The 20,425-nt window shown below is 31.4% G+C and overlaps 1 pseudogene across 1 annotated transcript; it reads right to left on the bottom strand.

Moving 5' to 3' along the window:
- Positions 1-1,232: 1,232 nt before the first annotated feature.
- LOC144564314 (sugar transport protein MST6-like) lies at positions 1,233-3,973 on the bottom strand (annotated as a pseudogene). Its single transcript, XR_013514597.1, has 5 exons — positions 3,793-3,973; positions 3,130-3,455; positions 2,604-2,873; positions 1,987-2,348; positions 1,233-1,914 (listed from the first exon to the last, which is right to left on the bottom strand). The product of XR_013514597.1 is annotated as a sugar transport protein MST6-like (transcript).
- Between the last annotated feature and the right edge of the window lie 16,452 nt (positions 3,974-20,425).

The raw sequence follows: 20,425 nt of genomic DNA, 5'->3' as shown, positions 1-20,425 counted from the left end.
TATAGACCTATTCTTGCCTCTTATATATATATATATATACTACTTTGAGATTTGAACATTGTTCACTTTAACAACTTCTCCCCAGTGTCAAGAAAAGAATGAAAGACTTTAAAAAAGTGTTTATGATGCTTGATCATCGTTCCCCTGTAGGTTGCTCCCTTTTCTAGGATCGTCAAGCATATACAATGATTTGGTTATAGCTTTTTTGGAATTTTTAAAGCTACTTCAACCATTGCTTTTAAAGAAAATGTCCTGTAAAAGGCGGTTTTAACCCAAGTGTATCATCCTTTTCAGGGTCATTTATAATATCGCACTCAGCAAAGTTATTTTGGGACAGGAGATATACAATGAACTCGGGCACGAATTGATTGAGACAAGCCTATTTCATTAACGCATGTATTGCTACCATAACGGGTGAAAACGGATCAGATAGTGGTAAAACCATATAGGTATTAGTTATTTTTTTTTTCCGGATACGGATTGGATATTAGATATTCGTAAATATATACATTATTACTTTCATAATATGTATTAAACTATATAGTATATGCCTACTATTTAGATATGGATAATTAAAATTTAAAATCATATATGTACCACTATTTACAAGGATATTTGGATATTCGTATCTAATTTTTACCCCTAGTAACAGGCTATCGCTTTTTAAGAGCATTTGGATCCGTTTACGTCTGTACTGATTCGTACGATGCAAAAATCTTGGTAAAAACACATTATTCCGTCGGATTCTCCCGCTTGAAATATCCTTCTAAAGGCATTGAGCTCTCTCATAATTTGGATATAAAGTGATCCGTTACCGAATTACGGATATTGCAACATAGGTACTACAAGACCCTTCAATCGCACCCGCTATGACAACTACACCGTGTTCTTTTAGGTCACGTAATCATAAAAGAAATAACAAGATAATCCAGAATATAGTTAAAAATCCATTACTTCTACCATTTTAAATAATAAAATCCACTAACGAAGAACAATTGAATTTTAAAAAAAATGTCCTTTTTTTTTCTAAAAAATAAGAGGGGGGATTCTGTAGTTCTTTATTAAACCATTTCTAAACTGACCTTACAAAATGCTTTTGCTTTTTCTGTGGAGTTTGTCATGAGTTGTGAAGTGGATAAAAATAAATGATTCTTAATTAGGGGAAAAAAGTTGCACAAATCAGAAGAGAAGATATTAATCGCTAAATTACAATGATTATTTATATAGTTTAAATTGATACAGAATATCGACCTAGGTCAACTGCATTGATAAATCAAATCCAAGAAGCTAAACACCAAAACTAGGAAGTCTTAACATCTATTTTCTTAATTTACAACCAATTGAATCTAGACAAATCGATATTAACAAATTAATCCAATACTAACTTATTTTGTTGCCTTTGGAATCCTAATCGGATTAGTATACTTTCTCTACTTAATCATGTAACATGTGGTTGCTTGATCATCTCCACATTTCCCACATGAATATCACTCTCACAGTCTCACTGATATATTTCCCCCAGAACCAGTGATTCTTCCAAACAAGTACCATTTCCTCAATCGGCACATTCTTCGTTTCTGGCAGGAAAAAGAAAATAAATGTGGTCATTATGAATACCCAGCCACTGAAGAAGAAGAAGAGACCGAATTTCATGTGGCAGAGCATGGTGAGGAATAGCTGCCCGATTATGAATGTGAAGAGCATGTTTACTGACACGTTCACACTCTGGCCAGCTGATCGGATCTCTAAGGGGAAGATTTCACTGGGGACCAACCAACCAAGTGGGCCCCATGACCACGCAAAGGTGACGACATAGATGCAAATGCAAGCAACTATAGCTGTAGAATATGATTTTGTTAGTTCCCCAACACCGCTTGTTCCGAAAGCATGACCGATCAACGACCCCACAGCTACCTCTAATGCAAAATTAATCTTAGTCAACAAATCGTATAAACATACACATTTACAGTGTATTAAATAGGGAACAGTTTTTAACTGAGACAGCATCATTTGAATGCCACCCTCCAAAAAGAGAATCCGTCTTCCAGCCTTATCGACAACCATGATAGATATAACGGTTGCCAATACGTTAATAACACCAGTTATTACAGAAGACATGAGCGATGCATCATCTCCAAACCCGATCGTCTTGAAGAGAACTGGGGCATAAAACATGATGACATTGATCCCCATAAACTGTTGGAAAAAAGGGATGAATATGGTCATGACGAGCGGGGGCGGCACTTGGGCTCCAACATGTCCTTCCATTGGCTCTTGGATAATTTTGAGTCTTCACTAGCTGCGGCCATATCATTGTACTCATCTAGGATGTCTTTGGTGCCCCGTACCTTCAGGAGCAGAACTAGAAAATTTAAATAGGGGGGCTAAAATTTATAATGCATCGGGATTGAAGTCAAGTGTCCACAATAACAAGTTGGGATTCTAACCACTAGGCTACAAACATACATTTGATAATTTATGACGGGGATTGAACTATATAAAAACTTTAAGAAAATAAAAATTCAATATAAATGATTAATTTTTTTGAAATTATGGGGGTGGCTAAGCACCCCTGGGTTATACATAGATCTACCCTTGCGTACCTTGGCGGGTATTTCCTTGGCCTATTCGCCATGACCACGTTCAATGAGTGAGTTAGGGGTGTCAGGGAGGCCGAGGGATCCAACGGTGATGATAAAAGCGGGAACGGCGGCAAGTCCAAGGCTGAGATGCCATCCCCACTCGTATTTGGAAAGAACATAGTTTAGGAGATTGGCTGCCAGTATACCTATTGTGATCATCAGTTGAAACCCGATGTTAAGCATCCCGCGGAACTTTGGTGGTGCCATTTCAGAGAGATATAGCGGGACAGACTGCAATGTAGTAAATAGTGAAGCTCTGATTATTTTCTCATAGTAGATCTCCATCAAAGTTACAACTAGAGACATGAGGTAATTAAAATAAAATGAGGAAAAGACTTTAACTACTGCATTAATTTTGAATTTTAAAGAGTTGAATATATTTTACAAAATTTATATAATTCTTTATTCAAAGAAAAGGGGATGCTAATACTAAGATTACAATAATATATTATTTTCAAATTAAACGATTTGAAATAATATAATTCACCTGATTGGCAAAGCCTACACCAACACCAAGAAGAATCCGGCCGAGGATGAGCATCAACACATTCAAGGCCAAGCCATTAATTACGGCACCTACTAAAAATGTAATGCCACCTATAAACATCGACCACTTCCTCCCGAATGCCCTCGTCATAGATGATGCAACGAAAGAGGATACAAGTGCAGCTAAGTACAGTGATGATGTGAACAATGTCAGCAGCTGGCTGTCAAATTTGCAGTACTGATTCGTGCTCACATCTTCCTTCGCCTTGTGGTAAACCGATGGAAAAAAACTTGCTAAAAAAAGAATCCATTGAAGTCACTCCCCCCTTTTGCATCAAAGGTTAAAATTATGTTTTGTTAAGTTCAGCATCAAAAGATTCAAATCGATTACACCTTGATTTTTCAGGGTGGATTATGTTATCTCATCCAAAACATTTAATTTTGATTGTACGTGTATAAATTTTGTGCAAAAGTATAATTTCCATAGATTAGTAACACATACATGCATCAAAAGCAGCAACATAAAAAAGAAAAAAGTAAAGCAGAAAAAAACAGTGTCATGCGTTAGTGAGGTTAATTTAGTATCAACACATTAGTTAGTAGTGATGAAATTTCACTTTACATCAAAATTTACCAGATATTATTTGTTCAAAAAAATTAACCTGATATTCCAATATCATAACCAAATATAAGACCACCAGATGATGCGACAAGACATGCCATTGGGACAAAAATGTAAAATTTCCGGGGTATTCCTTGCCCCCAATTTGGGTTACGACCGAACCACCTGCCATTGCTTGTTCTCAGAACCCTGTTTATTTTGCAGAAATAAGAAAAAACTATGAAGACATGGAAGGAAGAGTTATAAAAGAATATTCAAATCGAAAGGAGATTTTCGGAAACTTATATCCGAGGTTTGTGGTCATTTATTATCTATGACTGGATAACGAAGTGTGCGCCAAAAATCCAACTGTTTTTTTTTTTTTTTCTAATTTCAGACAGTTTGTTTTCAAACTGGATTTGCAGCATTATTTTTAAGGAACTCATACAGTGAGCTTGAGTTTCATTTTCAGCATATATTTTGTAAGGCATTTCATGGTTGTTTGCGCATTCCAATTATCAGCTCTATCAAACCAAATTTTGTGAATATATATCAAAACAAATTGTATCTTGATTTGATGAAGACACATTACTCGTAATAAAATGGTGATAAGGGCTCTGGAGTGTACGCTGGGCCGGGCTTTTAAGTTTTCCGTGGCATCTTTAAACGTATTAGGCCTACGAAGTCATATTTATAACCCGCTTCAGCAGAAACCTTTTTTTTTTTTTTTTTTTTTTAGAAACCCGTAGGTAGCTTCAGTAGAAACTTAAAAGTTAAAACTGTGTTTTTTTTTTCCTCTGTAACTTGTGGTGTAAACTGATGCATGGTAGGTTTATATTAGATGTAACTGACTGGATGTATCTGGCTCGTTTTTTATAATACAATTTCCTGGGCAGCTTCTTCCAGGATTTCAATTAAAAAAGGTCCGCATGGATAGATGCAAAATTCGCAGGAAAAAGGGGCGTTCGATCTAGCTGTCCCATTTAGTTAAGATTCGTGTAGATTAAGTTTGTGCGAATCTTAACGCACATCATACGATTCCGACTTGACATTGGTCCTGCTCATTGGACATCAAAATTTTATTTCAAAAAAGAAAACGAATATTAGTCGGCGAGACATACATCAAACGGATCACACTTTCTCTCGTTATTTTAATTTAATGCAATAGACGATGACCCTAATCATCTGTTCTCGTTATCCAATTTATTAAATGTATCCTTCCTGTTAGAATTCATTTCACAATGTATTGCATAGTGTTCGGTGTTGAGCGAAGTTATTTTTATTATTACCACCAAAATAATTACTGAACCGAATTAATTCATAAGAAATCATTAAAAAAATGATTAACAAAATCAATAACTAAAATAATACTATTAAAGTGCATTAAAAAATATGGATATTGTTTGGTTTAATCAGTATATATATCTATAATTTAAATAACTCTATTAGAGAGACTCTATTTTCAGCTAAAGAGAGAAAAGGATATATTTATAAAAAAAAGGGGCAGATTCTGCGTCCCCAAATAAATCTGCTTCTCCACCCTATATAGATTACAGATTAAATCTAATTTTCTGATAGATTTGAAATTTTTTCCGAAGCCGAAGTAAAAAAAAAAAAAAAAAAATTCGGATTAATATGTGGGCTCAATACGAAATACTGCACGGTAAAAACCGCACCCGATCGGAAACAGATCACCTGCCCCCCGGGGTGCAGAAAAATCCTGCCCCCTCAGTCAATGCGGATGAGACCGGTCACTGTTACTTTTTAAAATGGAGGTCCACCAACAGTAACTCTGGGGCAGACGATTCGATCTCCACCTGATGTCAGCAGACGTGGACAATTAACTTTTGGGGATTTGTTCTTTTGAAACTTTTTGACAGAGGCTGCCAACAAGTAAAAAAAAAAATTCTGTCGAATTTTGATTTGGTGACAAAAGCCGCGTGGATTCCACACAGGCCTCACGCATGCCACGTGTCTGTTCTCTGTATTTAATAATGAAACGAGTCTTTCCAAGTCGAATCACAGAAAATCACGAAATGAGGCCCTCGTTCCCTTTTTACTCGAAAATAGGTCCGGTTTAAATGCAGATTTTTTTTATTTTTTTATTTTCAGAATAATATAGAAATAATATAGTACATTAGGTGAATTGTCCGAATTATTCAATCCAACAGAAAAAAACTGAACTGAGACTGGTTCTTTAATAAATCTACACAGGAACCAAATCTTAAATTCGGTTTCTTTAGATGCAATTTACATGCAAGATTGTTCGATGTGGCAGTCAAAGAAACATGTTCAAGGATTGGTTTCTTTTGAAATTTTTAAAGAAAGTGGTTTCAGAAATCGGTTCATTCTATTGAATCGAAAAAAAAATGAATTCATATAATATTTTATAATATTTCTATAATATTTCTATAAATAAAAAATTCTGCGTAAAATGGCCAATTTAGACTCCAAGAATATGTATTGAATTATTGATTATGTGTAGGACATAAAAATATGCATAGCTCGCTTGCTTGAGTTCAGTTATAATTTAGTTCTGAGCTCAACACACTCGATTGGATTTTTATTCAGCTCGAATTCGAACTCATTTTGATTAATTAATTTCCCTCGACTCGAAATGGCTAGATGTGTAATTATACCATTAGGTATAAAATAGGGGTGGCAGAAAAGCTCCCGGCTCGTGGTTCACTCAAGAAAATGAGCGAGCCACGAACTGTATCTAGCTTGGTTTGGCTTATTTCGTTGTCAGTCCTAATATAAATATAATTTTTAAAAAATATCATTATAAGTTCGACAAAATATTAATCAGCAAAAATGAATATAATTTATAACAGAATGAATATTAATTATTTTACATTTTAATTATTTAAGATAATTTAATAGAAACATAAAATGCCGTTCGTGCAAAGCACGAGCTTGATTAAATTCAATTTAGCTCAAACTCTACAACTTAATTGATTTTTACATCAAACTCGATTTATAAACAAATAAAGATAGAACTATAATAAACTTGTTCAATTTCAGAGACATCTATAAACCTAATTATATAACGGAGAATTTATGGGGTTTTATTTTTAGACATTCAAAATATGAAGAGCAAAATTTGGAGTTGTTATGGTTAAAAATTAACATTATTATAGAATCAATCTTTAATCTAGTAATAAATTATAATATTATTTGTTTGAGAGATTGCACTTTAAAATTTAGATAAATGATTTGGAAAATGCTAATATGCTACGCGTAGCATTGAGGGCCTCCGTGCAACGGCTCAATATTTGAGTTTTCAAAATCCTAACGGTTAATTCAAACCATACAACATGGTCTCCATATGAATATGTACTTGCAAATCAAATTTTACATTTTTTAGAATTTATTTACTATTTTACCATTCAGATCAAGTGATTTTCTACCTATCTAAAAAATAGTAAAAAAATTCTAAAAAAATGTAAAATTTGGTTTGCAAGTACATATTCCTATAGAGATCATGTTGAACGGTTCGGATTGACCGTTAGAATTTTGAAAACTCAAATATTAAACCGTTGCACGGAGACTCTCTATGCTACGCGTAGCACCGTAGCCAACTCCAAATAATTTTTATGAATATTGAAATTTAAAAATAAACAGACCTCTATCACACTCCAGAAAAATCAATACTACCTACTGTGCTACCGGTTTGGATCTTTTGAAATAGCTTAAATTTTGGGTTTTCAAACTGTACAATCTAGATGAAATAAAATGCATAAGATCCTTTTAATATTCATACCAAAATAGATCCGATAATTCGGATCTAAACTCAAAAATTGAGTTACTTTATGTGTAAGTTAGATTCACATTGCTATTGGAGTTTAATAAATCATGAATCTTGTTTATATACGTAATATGTAACTTAGACTATTATTTAAAAATAATAATAAATTCAGTGTATTCAAATCTGACTTCTCTAAAAAAAAGTTCAGTTTAGATAAAATTACCTTTGTGAATATTGAAAAAAAAAAGACCTCTATCACACTAAAAAAAAAAAAATCAATACTATGATACTATCTACTTTGCAACTGAGTTCGGATTTTTTTTGAAGTAACTCAAATTTTGAGTTTTCGAACTGTTGATTAGAATTTGAAAATCAATTCAGCCGAAGTAGAATGCAAGAGATCCGTTTAATATTGTGCCAAAATAAATCAGACAATACAGATTTAAACTCAAAATTTTGGTTATTTTATGTGTTATGTTTGATCCATATTGTTATTTGAGTTTAATAGATCATGAATCTTGTTTATATGTAATATATAATTTAGACTTTTAATTAGAAAAAAATAATAAATTCAGTTTTTTAAGATCCAAACGGGAATTCAGTTTCTTTATGTAATTTAGACAATTAGACTTTTAATTAGAAAATATTAATAAATTTAGTTTATTCAAGTATGATTTCTCTCTTCTACCTCTTCGCAACAAACTCTAACATTGTGTGATATCAATTCATGGAAAACAAATATGCTGGAATCTATGGGGATTTCAGGTAGGGGTGTCAATGGTACCTTTTTAGCCGTTTACTTGACTCGTATCGTATTCGATAAGGCGGGTATGAGTAAGATTTTTTTTTCATTAGCTTATTGGGTATGGGTATGGGTAAGAATTTTTTTCGTTAAATAAATGAGTAAGGGTATGGGTAATGACTATTTCGTACCCGTTACCCTATAGGGTAATTATAAAATCCAAATATATATTCAATTCAATTTCCAACCCACTTAAATGTATATTCAATTCAATTTCCAACCCACTGAAATGTATATTCGTGTTTTTGAATTTTTATTCTTTATAAAAATTAATTTAGTTGGAATTGATTGCACATCTATTTTATTTTTTATTAGAAATGCACTTATATATGTGTTAAAATGAATGAGTTTTTGATGTTTAATTTGTAAAATATAATAAAACTAATTATTATACTAGTATTATCCGTTATTCACCCGCTACCGTTTCGTTACCCGATAATATTAACGGGTAAGGGTAGGGTAGGGTAGGGTAAGATCAATTTTTAATGGGTATGAGTAGGGTATGGGTAAGATCAATTTTAATGGGTATGAGTATGAAAATGTCTCCACCCGATCCGTACCGTACCCATTGACACCCCTAATTTCAGGAACCTTGAAATTCACAATCCAACCATCTATATATTTCGTGATTTGTGCCTAAAATTCTGTCTACTTTGAAATTTGTGTATAAAAACACTTAATGGTTGGATTTGAAATTTCAGAGTCCCTGAAATTCTTGAGATTTCATTTCCAATTCATGTGCCACCACATAAAACTAGTTATTTGACCACATGAAATTAGATAACTTCATAATTCATATCCAGTCATCTAGTGGGGAACGGTTTTGAATTTATCATGTTCTTTTTTTCTTATTATTATTTTGGACCTGGTAAGGCTTGCACATGCTTCCATTCTCAGCCGTTAAATCATCCCAATTTGAGATCAAACATTTGTAAAAGTAATCTACTTTTTTTTTTCTTTTTCTTTTTTTTTCAGATAGGAGTCATTTCTGAGGGGCTGGAGGACATTGACAACCACTGACAAAATCCATTTATAGAAAATCGTTGCATTTGACAAAAGCATATCAAATCAGAATAAAGTAAGAATATTATATTTGACAAATATGTTTAATTCGGAATGGAATAATAGCTGAGGAACAAAATTGGTTGGTTGAACTTTTTTTTTTTTTTAACCTTTCCTTTTGAGGTAATGCTGACCTACATATATGGCAAAACATGTTGTAAGATCCAAATTTAGCTCCATGTATTTTGGCACCTTATTTATTTCTTAATGAAAATTGAACTTGAGAGAGACATTGCTTTACAAATGAAACAAATAACAAATAAAATACACGTGAATATTAGTTCTTATCAATAAAAAATGAGGAAAAAAAAACATGAAGGTTAGTTTGTTAAAGAATAAATTTACAAAGATAGAATATTAATAAGATTAATTATTAATGGTCTTGATATGAGAAATATTTGTTGACACCTCATTGACTTTGCTAAAAATATTTGTATAGATTTAACTAGATGGTTTCCTACAATTCTTACTGCTTGTTTTTAGGTTGGAAAGTTTTAATCTAGCTTGATTCATTTTCCTTTTCTTTTAGATAAAGATGAAAATAATTTTTTACTATTTTAAATATTAACAAGTGATCTTTCTGTCAAATTTCGAACACGTGATTTATAGAATTCAGATTCAACACGGTACCGGACCTTGTAGAATGAGATCCGAGTCGTCTGTTATATCTCAAAACAACCCCCCTATCAAATAGGATCCAAATTAATTTTGACTCAACTGAAAGTATTTTATGCGGCCTTATACAACAGAGAAAACTCAATCGGCTTCCTTCACACAAAATTTATCTTAATTAGTAGATTAAAGACTAATTTTTAAAAGTTAGAATGATTCTACTGGTACAATCCTACAAGATTGGACTCAATTTAAATGAATCAATATCTTCAATTTATTTGAGAGTATAATTAGAAAATTCAGATCGTTTTTTAATTCTGTCACGAATATCAAAATCAAGGTTCTAAATAACGTTTATAGTGGCATAGCGGAGAAAAAAAAGTTTTAGCGAAAGTTATTATAAATAGCATTTTTTTATTTCAAAAAATATATTTTATATTTCTACTAATAATAAACATGTATCATCAATAAAAAAAAATCAAAGTTCTAATATTCATATTGAACCAATACAAAGTTCAAATTGTCATTCAAAATATCTCTAATTCAAAAATTATCGATATATTTTATATTCAAAATATACCACTATCATATATTAATGCATGATACAAAATTTAATTGATATAGCGGTATAGCCCGCACATGTTCCATTGTATTGATACAACTTGATAAAGTAAAAAAAAAAAAAAACCCATCTGGATATTAAGACCCATTAAAATTGCAAAATCACAAGTCCATGTAGCATAGCGAACCGCTATTGTCGCTACGCGCTATAGCGGCCGTAGTTCGATTAGTACAGTTTTACCCCGTAACTTAGATTTCTAGGTCAAAAAACACTAATCTAAATAGGCTCCTATATTTACAACAGACACTAAATTTGTTTTAGTTTCATTCGGACTAAATCCATACCATTCGTTTCTAATTGTACCCTAGGTACATGAGGAGATACGGATCCAATTTAAATCATCCGACTGAAGTCTGAAATGGATGGATCTGATGTACGGCATGTGCCAGAGACCATCAATGAATTTCTGTGAGTAGAACTAGGGTGTTCTTAAGCTCACCAAAGTGTTTGGTGAGCTTAACTTCAAAATTCAACAAATCGGTTTCAAATGACGAATCCGAACCGTTGAAATCCGCATACCTTACGAGTGATGCATCTACATATGAAAATTTAAAACATTTGAATTAATTTAGTATAAAGTCAAGCGGTCAAAAAAACGTTCAAAAAATGAATGCATTAAAATTAATTTATTAACCTTCTAATTTTGAACGATTGACTTTATACTAAATTAATTCGAATGTTTAAAATTTTCACATGTAGACACATTACTTGTAAGGTAGACGAGTTCCAACGGTTCGGATTCGTCATTTGAAACCGATTTGATGAATTTTAGAGTTAAGCTGACCAAATACTTTGGTGAGCTTAAGAACACCCTAGTTCTACTCAATTTCTGTATATCTATAAAAGAAAAGAAAAAAAAAAATCAATAATAAGCGGAATCCTAAAATTTGAGGCTGTGATGGTAATTAGTCCACTTCTTGCAACAGGAGATTCCACCACCAGTAATAGTGCTCCATGTGGATCATGATTCAGTGGGGCCCACACATTTCGTGCCTGAAGTATATCCCATGCGGGTCCCACTTGCAATTTTTGGTGCTTTCTCAGTCAAACCTTTTTTTTTGTGTGGCCAGGTGAAATCATTTTCGCTCAAGGTGCCTTAGCCACTCTTCATAGAGAGAATAGGGTATAATTTAGCTTGCTTCCTTTCTAAATGTTTTTTTTAGAGATATTTTCTTAGCGGTTCTCTAGCCATTCGCCATATTTCTTTTCATTTTTTTTTTCTTGCAAAGTTCCTTTCCTTGACTTCCCCATTTTTCTTTCTTAAATCTTAACCGAACAATTTAAATTGAACTATGATAACAAATGTGTACTCCAATATCATAAAAGGAGGATTTGCAAACTATGAGCAGAGTGTTCCTGATGACATTGAATCAAATTCGGTCTGATATTCTATTAAGGTTGTTCAATTCGTATAGAAATTCAGCATACAATTAGAATAATAAGATCCTAAACGAGCGTAAATTTTTTGACGTGAATTTAAAGGCTCAGATAAAAATCAGACGAAACGTAATCCGAAGTCCATCAGACCCTTTTGTCCCTTGCAAAATGGACATATTAACTGTTATACTAAATGCACCGCTAATTGCTTAAGATTGAAAAATAATTGCGATTAAAAAGTAAATAGATGAGTTTAGAGAAATTTGACACACGGAGTGTTATTGGAGTTCGACAAAACAAAGGCCTACGTCTCCGGGGCATCGCAATCTCTTCTAGGTGCGTCCTTACAACTAAGGGAAGTCACACGGACAACTAGAGATGAGAGCCGGCGAGCCCTTACAACCAAGAGAAGTCACACAGACAACTCAAGAAGGGTTCGAAATCCGAATAGGGAAATCATTTATTGTAATAACAAGGGTATTAAAATAGTTTGGTGACTTTGACCTCCAACCTTTACTAAAAAAAAAAAAAAACTCGATTATAATGGATAAATTGGAAATGTTTTAAGTTTGTCCCTTGGTCATGTAAAATCCGCTTCAAGAACTTGTGATCGAATCTTAAACGTTGTATATATATTATCCATGTGAGTAGGGGCGGATGCATGATTTTTGTCAGGGCGGGGTAATAATTGGATGCAAATAGCTTATCGGATTCAAACCCAATAGCTTATCAGGTACAATTCAACATAACAAAAAAAAATACCAATCAATATAATAAAAATCCTAAATTACTTGAAAAAAAATCAACAATTCAACATTTATAGGAAATTTAAAATCAACATTTTGGTTCAACTTGGCAGCCTCTGCCTTTGAATTAAAAAAAATAAAAAAAATAAAAGCATTTTGGTTCAACTAATTTTCACTATTTGGGATCAGCGCCTATTTGGGCTTCGTTCCATCTATTAGAATTCCAGAATGGACTACAGGGAGGCAATTTGAATTCCAGGGAGGGGCAGAGATCTGAAAAGCAGATTTTTAGCACTATTTTTGAAAATCTAGCGGGGGGCAGCTGACCCCCCCGTGCTACAGTGGATCCGCCCCTGCATGTGAGCTAAATAAGTTTTTTCCAACTTATTTTATTATAGGGAGATTTTATATATACTTCTCAAAAACATTCAAATTATATATTTTCTCTTTTAGAATTTATAAATATCATATTTATCTTTTTAAATTTTGAAAAGTCGCAATGTTTTTTATTATAAGTAAAGGTTGGAGGTTAAGACACCAAACTATTTAATATTCATAAGAAATTCTTTTATCCGAATAACGAACCTGCGACCTCTCACAGGTAAAACTAAAAGTTACAAATTTATCTATTTTATTGTTTTTTTTTAATTATTTTAAATAAGTTTTGAACATTAAAACATTAATGCTAAGAGTCTGCTAACACTCGTCCAAAATATATTCACCAAATGAAGTCATAAAAAGTGATTTCAATGTGACAACATGTCAACATGAATTCTAATCCGTGAAACTATTAGTGATGCGGGAACTCTTTATAAATACAAATTTACATAAAAATTTATGTTTAATATAAAAATTAAACTTGATTCACTTATAAAAAATTGTACATAATCCACACACCAATTTGTCAACAATTTTCATATATGTTCTAACTTCTAATAAAAGTCAATTCCCTATAAATTCAAATTTATAGTTAGTTCATACTTTACGAGTCTGGGTGGTATGACATTAGTGTCATTCAGCTTATATAATACCAATTTCAAAACCTATCGAATTGACTTCAAATGGTGAATTCAAACCGTTCAAACCCATCTTTTTCATTAGTCATGCGTTTACATGCAAAATTTATTACTTTTCGAATTTATTTAGTATCAAGTCAAGCGATCAAATGTGTAAGTTTTTAAGTTAATTTTAATGCATTCATTTTTCAGCATTTTTGACCGCTTGATTTGATACTAACATAACTAGAAAATATAAAATAAAATTGCATGTAAACGCATCACCCATAAAGTAAATCGGTTTGAACGGTTTGAATTAGTTATTTGAAATCTATCCAATTAATTTTGTAGTTGGCATCATATAACACTGATGTCATACAAGCCTAACTCCATACTTTACATAGAAGAAAATGTAGGGTTCACATTTGAGTAGAGTTCGTCCTTATTGTTTCGTGCTTTCAAAATCAAGATTGATGTCTCAAAATTCTTACTGATGCATCAATTATTCTAAAATGAAAAAAATTAACAATTGATCGACTGACAAAGAACAATATTTTCTGTGTGAAAAATCACATGTTCGGAATTCTAATAAAAAGTCTATATATTGAAATTTGAAATATTAGACATCCAACTTTTTCTAAAAAATAAAAAAATTCATACTAAAGTGCTTTAAACAGACAGGAAGAATTATTGAGGTTGTAATGGTGAAGTTTGAAAGAGGGTAAGGAAAGGATGCTGGAAAAGGAGAGGCCAATAAGTCTCTTGTTGTATGTAATCAATTTGTTCTTTGAGAAAGCTCAAAGGATTTGAACTGTTCCAGAGAAGTCTCAAAAAGTGTGCGGATATGCTTGGCATATACTCATAGCACCAAGGTTCAAATGCCAATTCCAAATTAACAACGTACAATACAAAAGGAGCTCCTTTAATGATATGGAGAGAAAGAAACGGAAATTTGTTTACTTATATAAACTTTTTAAAATATTCAATGCCAATTTTTTTTTTTTTGCATTTTTTTAATAACACAAATTCGAATATCTATATATAAGCATAGAGGAGGATTTAAATGTCTTTATTTTTAGAACTACAATAATTTAGTATTTAAAACTTAAATGTCAAAATAAAACCATTATGTTTTGTTTTAATTAGTATCAAGAGCTTGTAAAAATACACCAATATGGATAAATTATAAACATTGATTTTTCAACTTATCGATTCATATAAAACTAAAATCAGAAAGTGATAATTTTTTATTTGTAGGTAGATAAAATAATACTAGTATCATATCCGTGCGTTGCAACGGGGACATACTATAAGAAACAAATATATCAATGAAAATAATAATTATCTAAAAATTAAAACACATGTTAATAGAAAATTTAAAGTGTGCGGATATGCTTGGCATATGCTCATAGCACCAAGGTTCAAATGCCAATTCCAAATTAACAACGTACAATACAAAAGGAGCCCCTTTAATGATATGGAGAGAAAGAAACGGGAATTTGTTTACTTATATAAACTCTTTAAAATATTCAATGCCAATATTTTTTTTATTTTTTTTTGCATTTATGTATTCTTTTTTTCATTTTTTTTAATAACACAAATTCGAATATCTATATGTAAACATAGAGGAGGATTTAAATGTCTTTATTTTTAGAATTACAATAATTTAGTATTTAAAACTTAAATGTCAAAATAAAACCATTAGATTTTGTTTTAATTAGTATCAAGAGCTTGTAAAAATACACCAATATGGATAAATTATGAGCATTGATTTTTCAACTTATCGATTCATATAAAACTAAAATCAGAAAGTGATAATTTTTTATTTGTATGTAGATAAAATAATATAGATCACATATAACGGTTTTATTTTGACATACAAAATTTTTAATTTTTGTTTTTAGAAAAGTAAAAAGTAAAAAAACATGATAAAAGCAAAAAAAAAATAGAAGTATTGAACTCTGCTCGTTGAAAAAAAAAATTGTTACATATAATTTATGTTATTAAATACAACCTACATGTATTGAATACAATCTACATGTCCGTATAATAATTTTCAATTCATTTCACAAGTCTCAGTTCTTATTCATATATTGAATGCAACCTACATGTGCATATCATATTTTCTCGAATAAAGAACACGCGCGTGCATACACACAAAAGTAACTCTAGAATTATACAACAAAAAAGGGTAGGCATGATAATTTTTATAATACAAATAATACTTACAATTGTCTTAGAGTAGTAACCTTTTCAACGACGGTTGTTCAATTTTGAAAAAAAAAAAAAAAACATTGATACATTATTGGGGGACAATTTCATATACTACATTAGCAACCATCCAACCACTACATTTGTACCAGTTAACAATATTTTACTAAAACGAAAATTTTGACAAAAGTATTTTCAAAAAGTTGTGAGTCAATTAACCGCATTTGTCTCCCATCTTTTCCCTCTTTTGAAATTGTATGTATCTTAGTGATTAAATAAAACTTTTTCTTTTATGTTTCTGTTTGCATTTTACATTAATGCCCTTCCCTGCATCCCTCACTCAAACCAAAACAAGTTAACAATTAGAAAAATTCCTTGCTCCTCACTGTAAAATGATAATTAAGTTCGAAGAATGGATTTTGTCTAATTGTCAAAATAATATTTTTTTGTGTGAAGGGTCGTATATTTGAAATATGAATGGCAGAGAGTCAGAGACAACACTAGAAAATTAAGATTGGGATTAAATAAATAAGTGCCATATAACTTTAGTTTATGAGAAGGACTAATAGGAGTAGAACTAGGGTGTTACTAAGTTCACCAACTCTATTTGTGAATAGAGGTGCTATCGGTCCGGATACTATTATATTTGAATTTGTATTCGAACACTCCAAATTTCGATCCATATATTTATTTGTTTTAGATCGGGTCGGGTCTGGATCCGGATACCTATCTACCCGTAGATATTTCGGGTTCAGTTTTTCGGTTCCGGGTAGATAGATACCCATAATTTATTTGTGGATTATCGGATCCGGTTTGGATATGGAGCGGTTCCGGATCCGAAGCGGGTATATGTCACAACTCCCAAACATTTGAGAAATTATTTATATTTTAATATAATTATAATTTCTTAAACATCTCACATAATAAATTATTATAATAAAAACTAAAAATTGCTGCAAAATAAAAATTATACTATTATTCTTGTTCATAAATAGATTATTAATATTTGTTTCAATCAGTGAATAGAGCAATACATTTCAATAATTTGTGTAAAAAAACAGATATATGGTAGACAAAGAGATCAAGAAAGATATATGGTAGATATTTGATTTCAATGAGATTTATTACTAATGACATATTAATGAGAACAATAAATTTCCATGATTATGCCGACAATATACAAAACAAATATTGAAGGATATATTCATAGCAATAAATTTTATTCAAAAAATTAATATGCAAAATATGATTATTGCCGTGATATTTTGTTGATTTTATTATATGCAAAATTATATTTTCATAGTTATTAATATATGTTTTATCGGGTATTCATACGGGTATCGGGTCGGGTTCGGTTATGAGTCGGATAAGCAAATCAAACCCATATCCTGTCCATTACAATATCGGTTCCGGTTCGGATTTGAATCGGATATTAAATTATTATTTTGTAACCGTACCAATAATTTAACCAGTTATATTTTCTAAACCATACCCTATTCAAATTAACTGGATCTGGGTCGGTTTCGGGTCGGATCTGGTTCGGTTCCGAATCAGATCCGAGTAATCGGGTAAAAGTAGTACCTCTATTTGTGAACTCAACACTAAAATCTCTCAGATTGACTGCAAATGACGATTCTGAAATGTTGAAACCCGTATACTTTACGAGTGATTTATCTACATACAACAAATTTAAATTTTCAAATTAATTTTGTATAAAATCAAGTGGTAAAAAAATGTTAAAAAAATGAATGCATTAAATAGTTCGAATTTGAAGTTAATCCGATAAATTTTAGAGTTAAGATCACTAGTAAGGTAGACGGATTTTAATAGTTCAAATTTGAAGTTAATCCGATAAATTTTGGAGTTAATATCACGAAGAAAATTAGTAAACCTAGGAACACCCTAATTCTACTCAATTAATAGTATTAGTTCTTGTGAAAGTTAGAAATTTGAATACAAAAATAAGAACTTCAATTTATAGGGGACTTCTAATTTTGTAACCATGATTCTACATGTATTTTCATCATTATGGGCCTCGCATAAGACTTGGGAAAAAAACTTCATAGTTCGTAGTTTGTTCAAAATTGGTTCGAAAAAAAAACTCATAATTTGTTTTCTGTTCTGATTTTTGAAGCGAGTTCAAACTTAACTTCGATTTATTTGTTATATCGTTGTAATAAATAAGGTAAAGTTATTTTTCTCTGTTTCATTATCTTGTTTCGTATCCACTTGATGAAACTTTTTCCCTGCTCCTAATCTATATGTGACCTAAAGTATCAAATAGATGAAAATCTATAATTTATACACAGCTAACATGCTAATCATGTCAATACAAGCCATTCGCTGTAGGGATTTTGAGTAGGTTATAGTGTAACAATTTGAAACAGTTCAAGATTTGTTCACTATTCGAAAATCAGAATCCATACATAAAATTAATTTCAGGATTAAATAGAGTTTATCACTAGACGCGCAACGGAAACTTCAAATCTAGCAGTAGCCTTCTTCTCCTTTTATTCTCGTATCAGATTCACACAACAGCCTAGCAGTCACGCCTCTATCAGTATCCACATAAACAGGTTGACAAACTACTATAATTCGGTATGCTAGTACCAAATTAACAGCCTCTCTTTCTCTTTGTCTCTCTTTCTGTTTTTCTGAAAAACTGAATAGAATGGCTAATCCAAAAAATGAATTGCTTTTACATATTTATAACAAAACACACTAGTTCATTTGAGCCTATTCAATGCACCATTTCGTTGAGCCTTTTCATAAGACCTTATATGATCTAATCAAATCAGGTCAGATCAGATGAGAACAGAAATTCGGACCTAATCAGGTCAGATCAGATGAGAACAGAAATTCGGACCTAGCCCGATAAGACCTAATTCATATTAACTATTAATATCGCCTATATTACATTTCTAACATTCGCGTCTACCAAAAAAAAAAAAAAAAAAAAAAGTTTACGCGCTACCCCTTCCAAATTTATGAAAGAAGTCGTTGGCTAGAAGATACTCCTCGAGTAGTAGTTGGCAAGAAGATTTCTTTGCTAAAAGGTTAGATGGATGACTTGGCATGTTGACCCTAGGTCCCTATGGCTTTCTCCCTTTTTGACTCTAATGAATCCTAGGTGGCTAATAATAATAATAATATTCGTAATAATAATAATAATAATATTAATAATATTCGTAATAATAATAATAATAATATTAATAATATTCGTAATAATAATAATAATAATAATAATAATCCAATTGTATGGATTCAATTACAAGTTTGTGTAGATCATGATCGTCACCCTTCTATTGGACGGCCTTGATTAATTTTAAATTATTACTTTTAAAGTTGAAAAGAACGATTTCACCTTTGAAAAAATAATAACTCTGAAAATTCGCAGCGGTGAATTTAAAGTGGTAAATTTTGATAATGAGGGGCTTTCCCTCACAAACTTCGCAGGTTTGATTTACTTTATTTATTGGATATATAAAGTAAAATTTGAAAATTTCTTTAAGCGATAAAATTTGAAAATTCGCAGGTTTGATTTATTTTATTTATTTTCAGACAAAAAAATTCCATTGGGGGCTTTCCCTCACAAGATTCTCTTGCTATATATATCATTTTATTTTTATTGAACGCTTCATTATCTAAATAAATTTTACCGGATCATTACGGTAGTTATTAATTTTTAATAAAAAAGAATAATAAAAACTTCATGATCAGCACATGTTAACATCCTTTAAAATTTCAAAATTTGAGTTGATATGCAGAGAATTTAGACAATCCGATTTTCTAAAGCACAAATATTAAAGCTAAACATTTCTTATTAATAATGTCTCATAAATTTCGAATAAGCTCAATTTTTTTTTTTAGTAAAAGTTGGAGATCAAGTCAGACAACTATTTAATATTCTTGTTATTATAACAAATGATTTCTCTCATCCGGATTTCGAACTCATGACTTCTCACATAGAGATCATGTGACTTTGCCACTATATCAAATGCTAGTTCTCTGAATAAGCTCAAATTAAATAAAATGATCCGATTTTGAATAAAATAAAAAGTTAAATTGTCTCAAAAAAATACTCACTCAGATCAACACACCCAAGACTTTGCATTATTGATAAAATATATCCTCAGATGATTTAGATTGGTCTTAATTACTTTTCTCTGGTTGACCTGCCGCAAAGCAAATGTATGAACTGAAAGAGCGTTGAAAAAATGTAGCGCGTAAAACCTTTTTTTTTCTTTTTCCTTTCTTTCTTTATACATGTATCAGGCAAAGTGGTATACTGCTTGATGTGCTGTGTCATATCTCATCTCCCCACTTGAAAAAGCTAAAAAGGCAGCCATCTAAATTCCAATTTGACAATTGTAACCTCGGTTAATCCCCTATTCCAGTGTTTTGTTTGTGAGAGGCAGGTGAATTCTGTGTCTCTATCTTAGGATTCTAATGCTCTCCTTTTAAACAAAATGGAGGGATATTTTTTACCATATAACATAGTAAACTTTCTATTTTAATCTA

The sequence above is a fragment of the Carex rostrata genome, chromosome 13 (assembly GCF_964058835.1).
Source record: "Carex rostrata chromosome 13, lpCarRost1.2, whole genome shotgun sequence".
In the NCBI taxonomy this organism is placed as follows: domain Eukaryota; kingdom Viridiplantae; phylum Streptophyta; class Magnoliopsida; order Poales; family Cyperaceae; genus Carex; species Carex rostrata.
The sequence above is the reverse complement of the archived record's forward strand: the minus strand, read 5'-3'. Positions and strand labels throughout refer to the sequence as shown.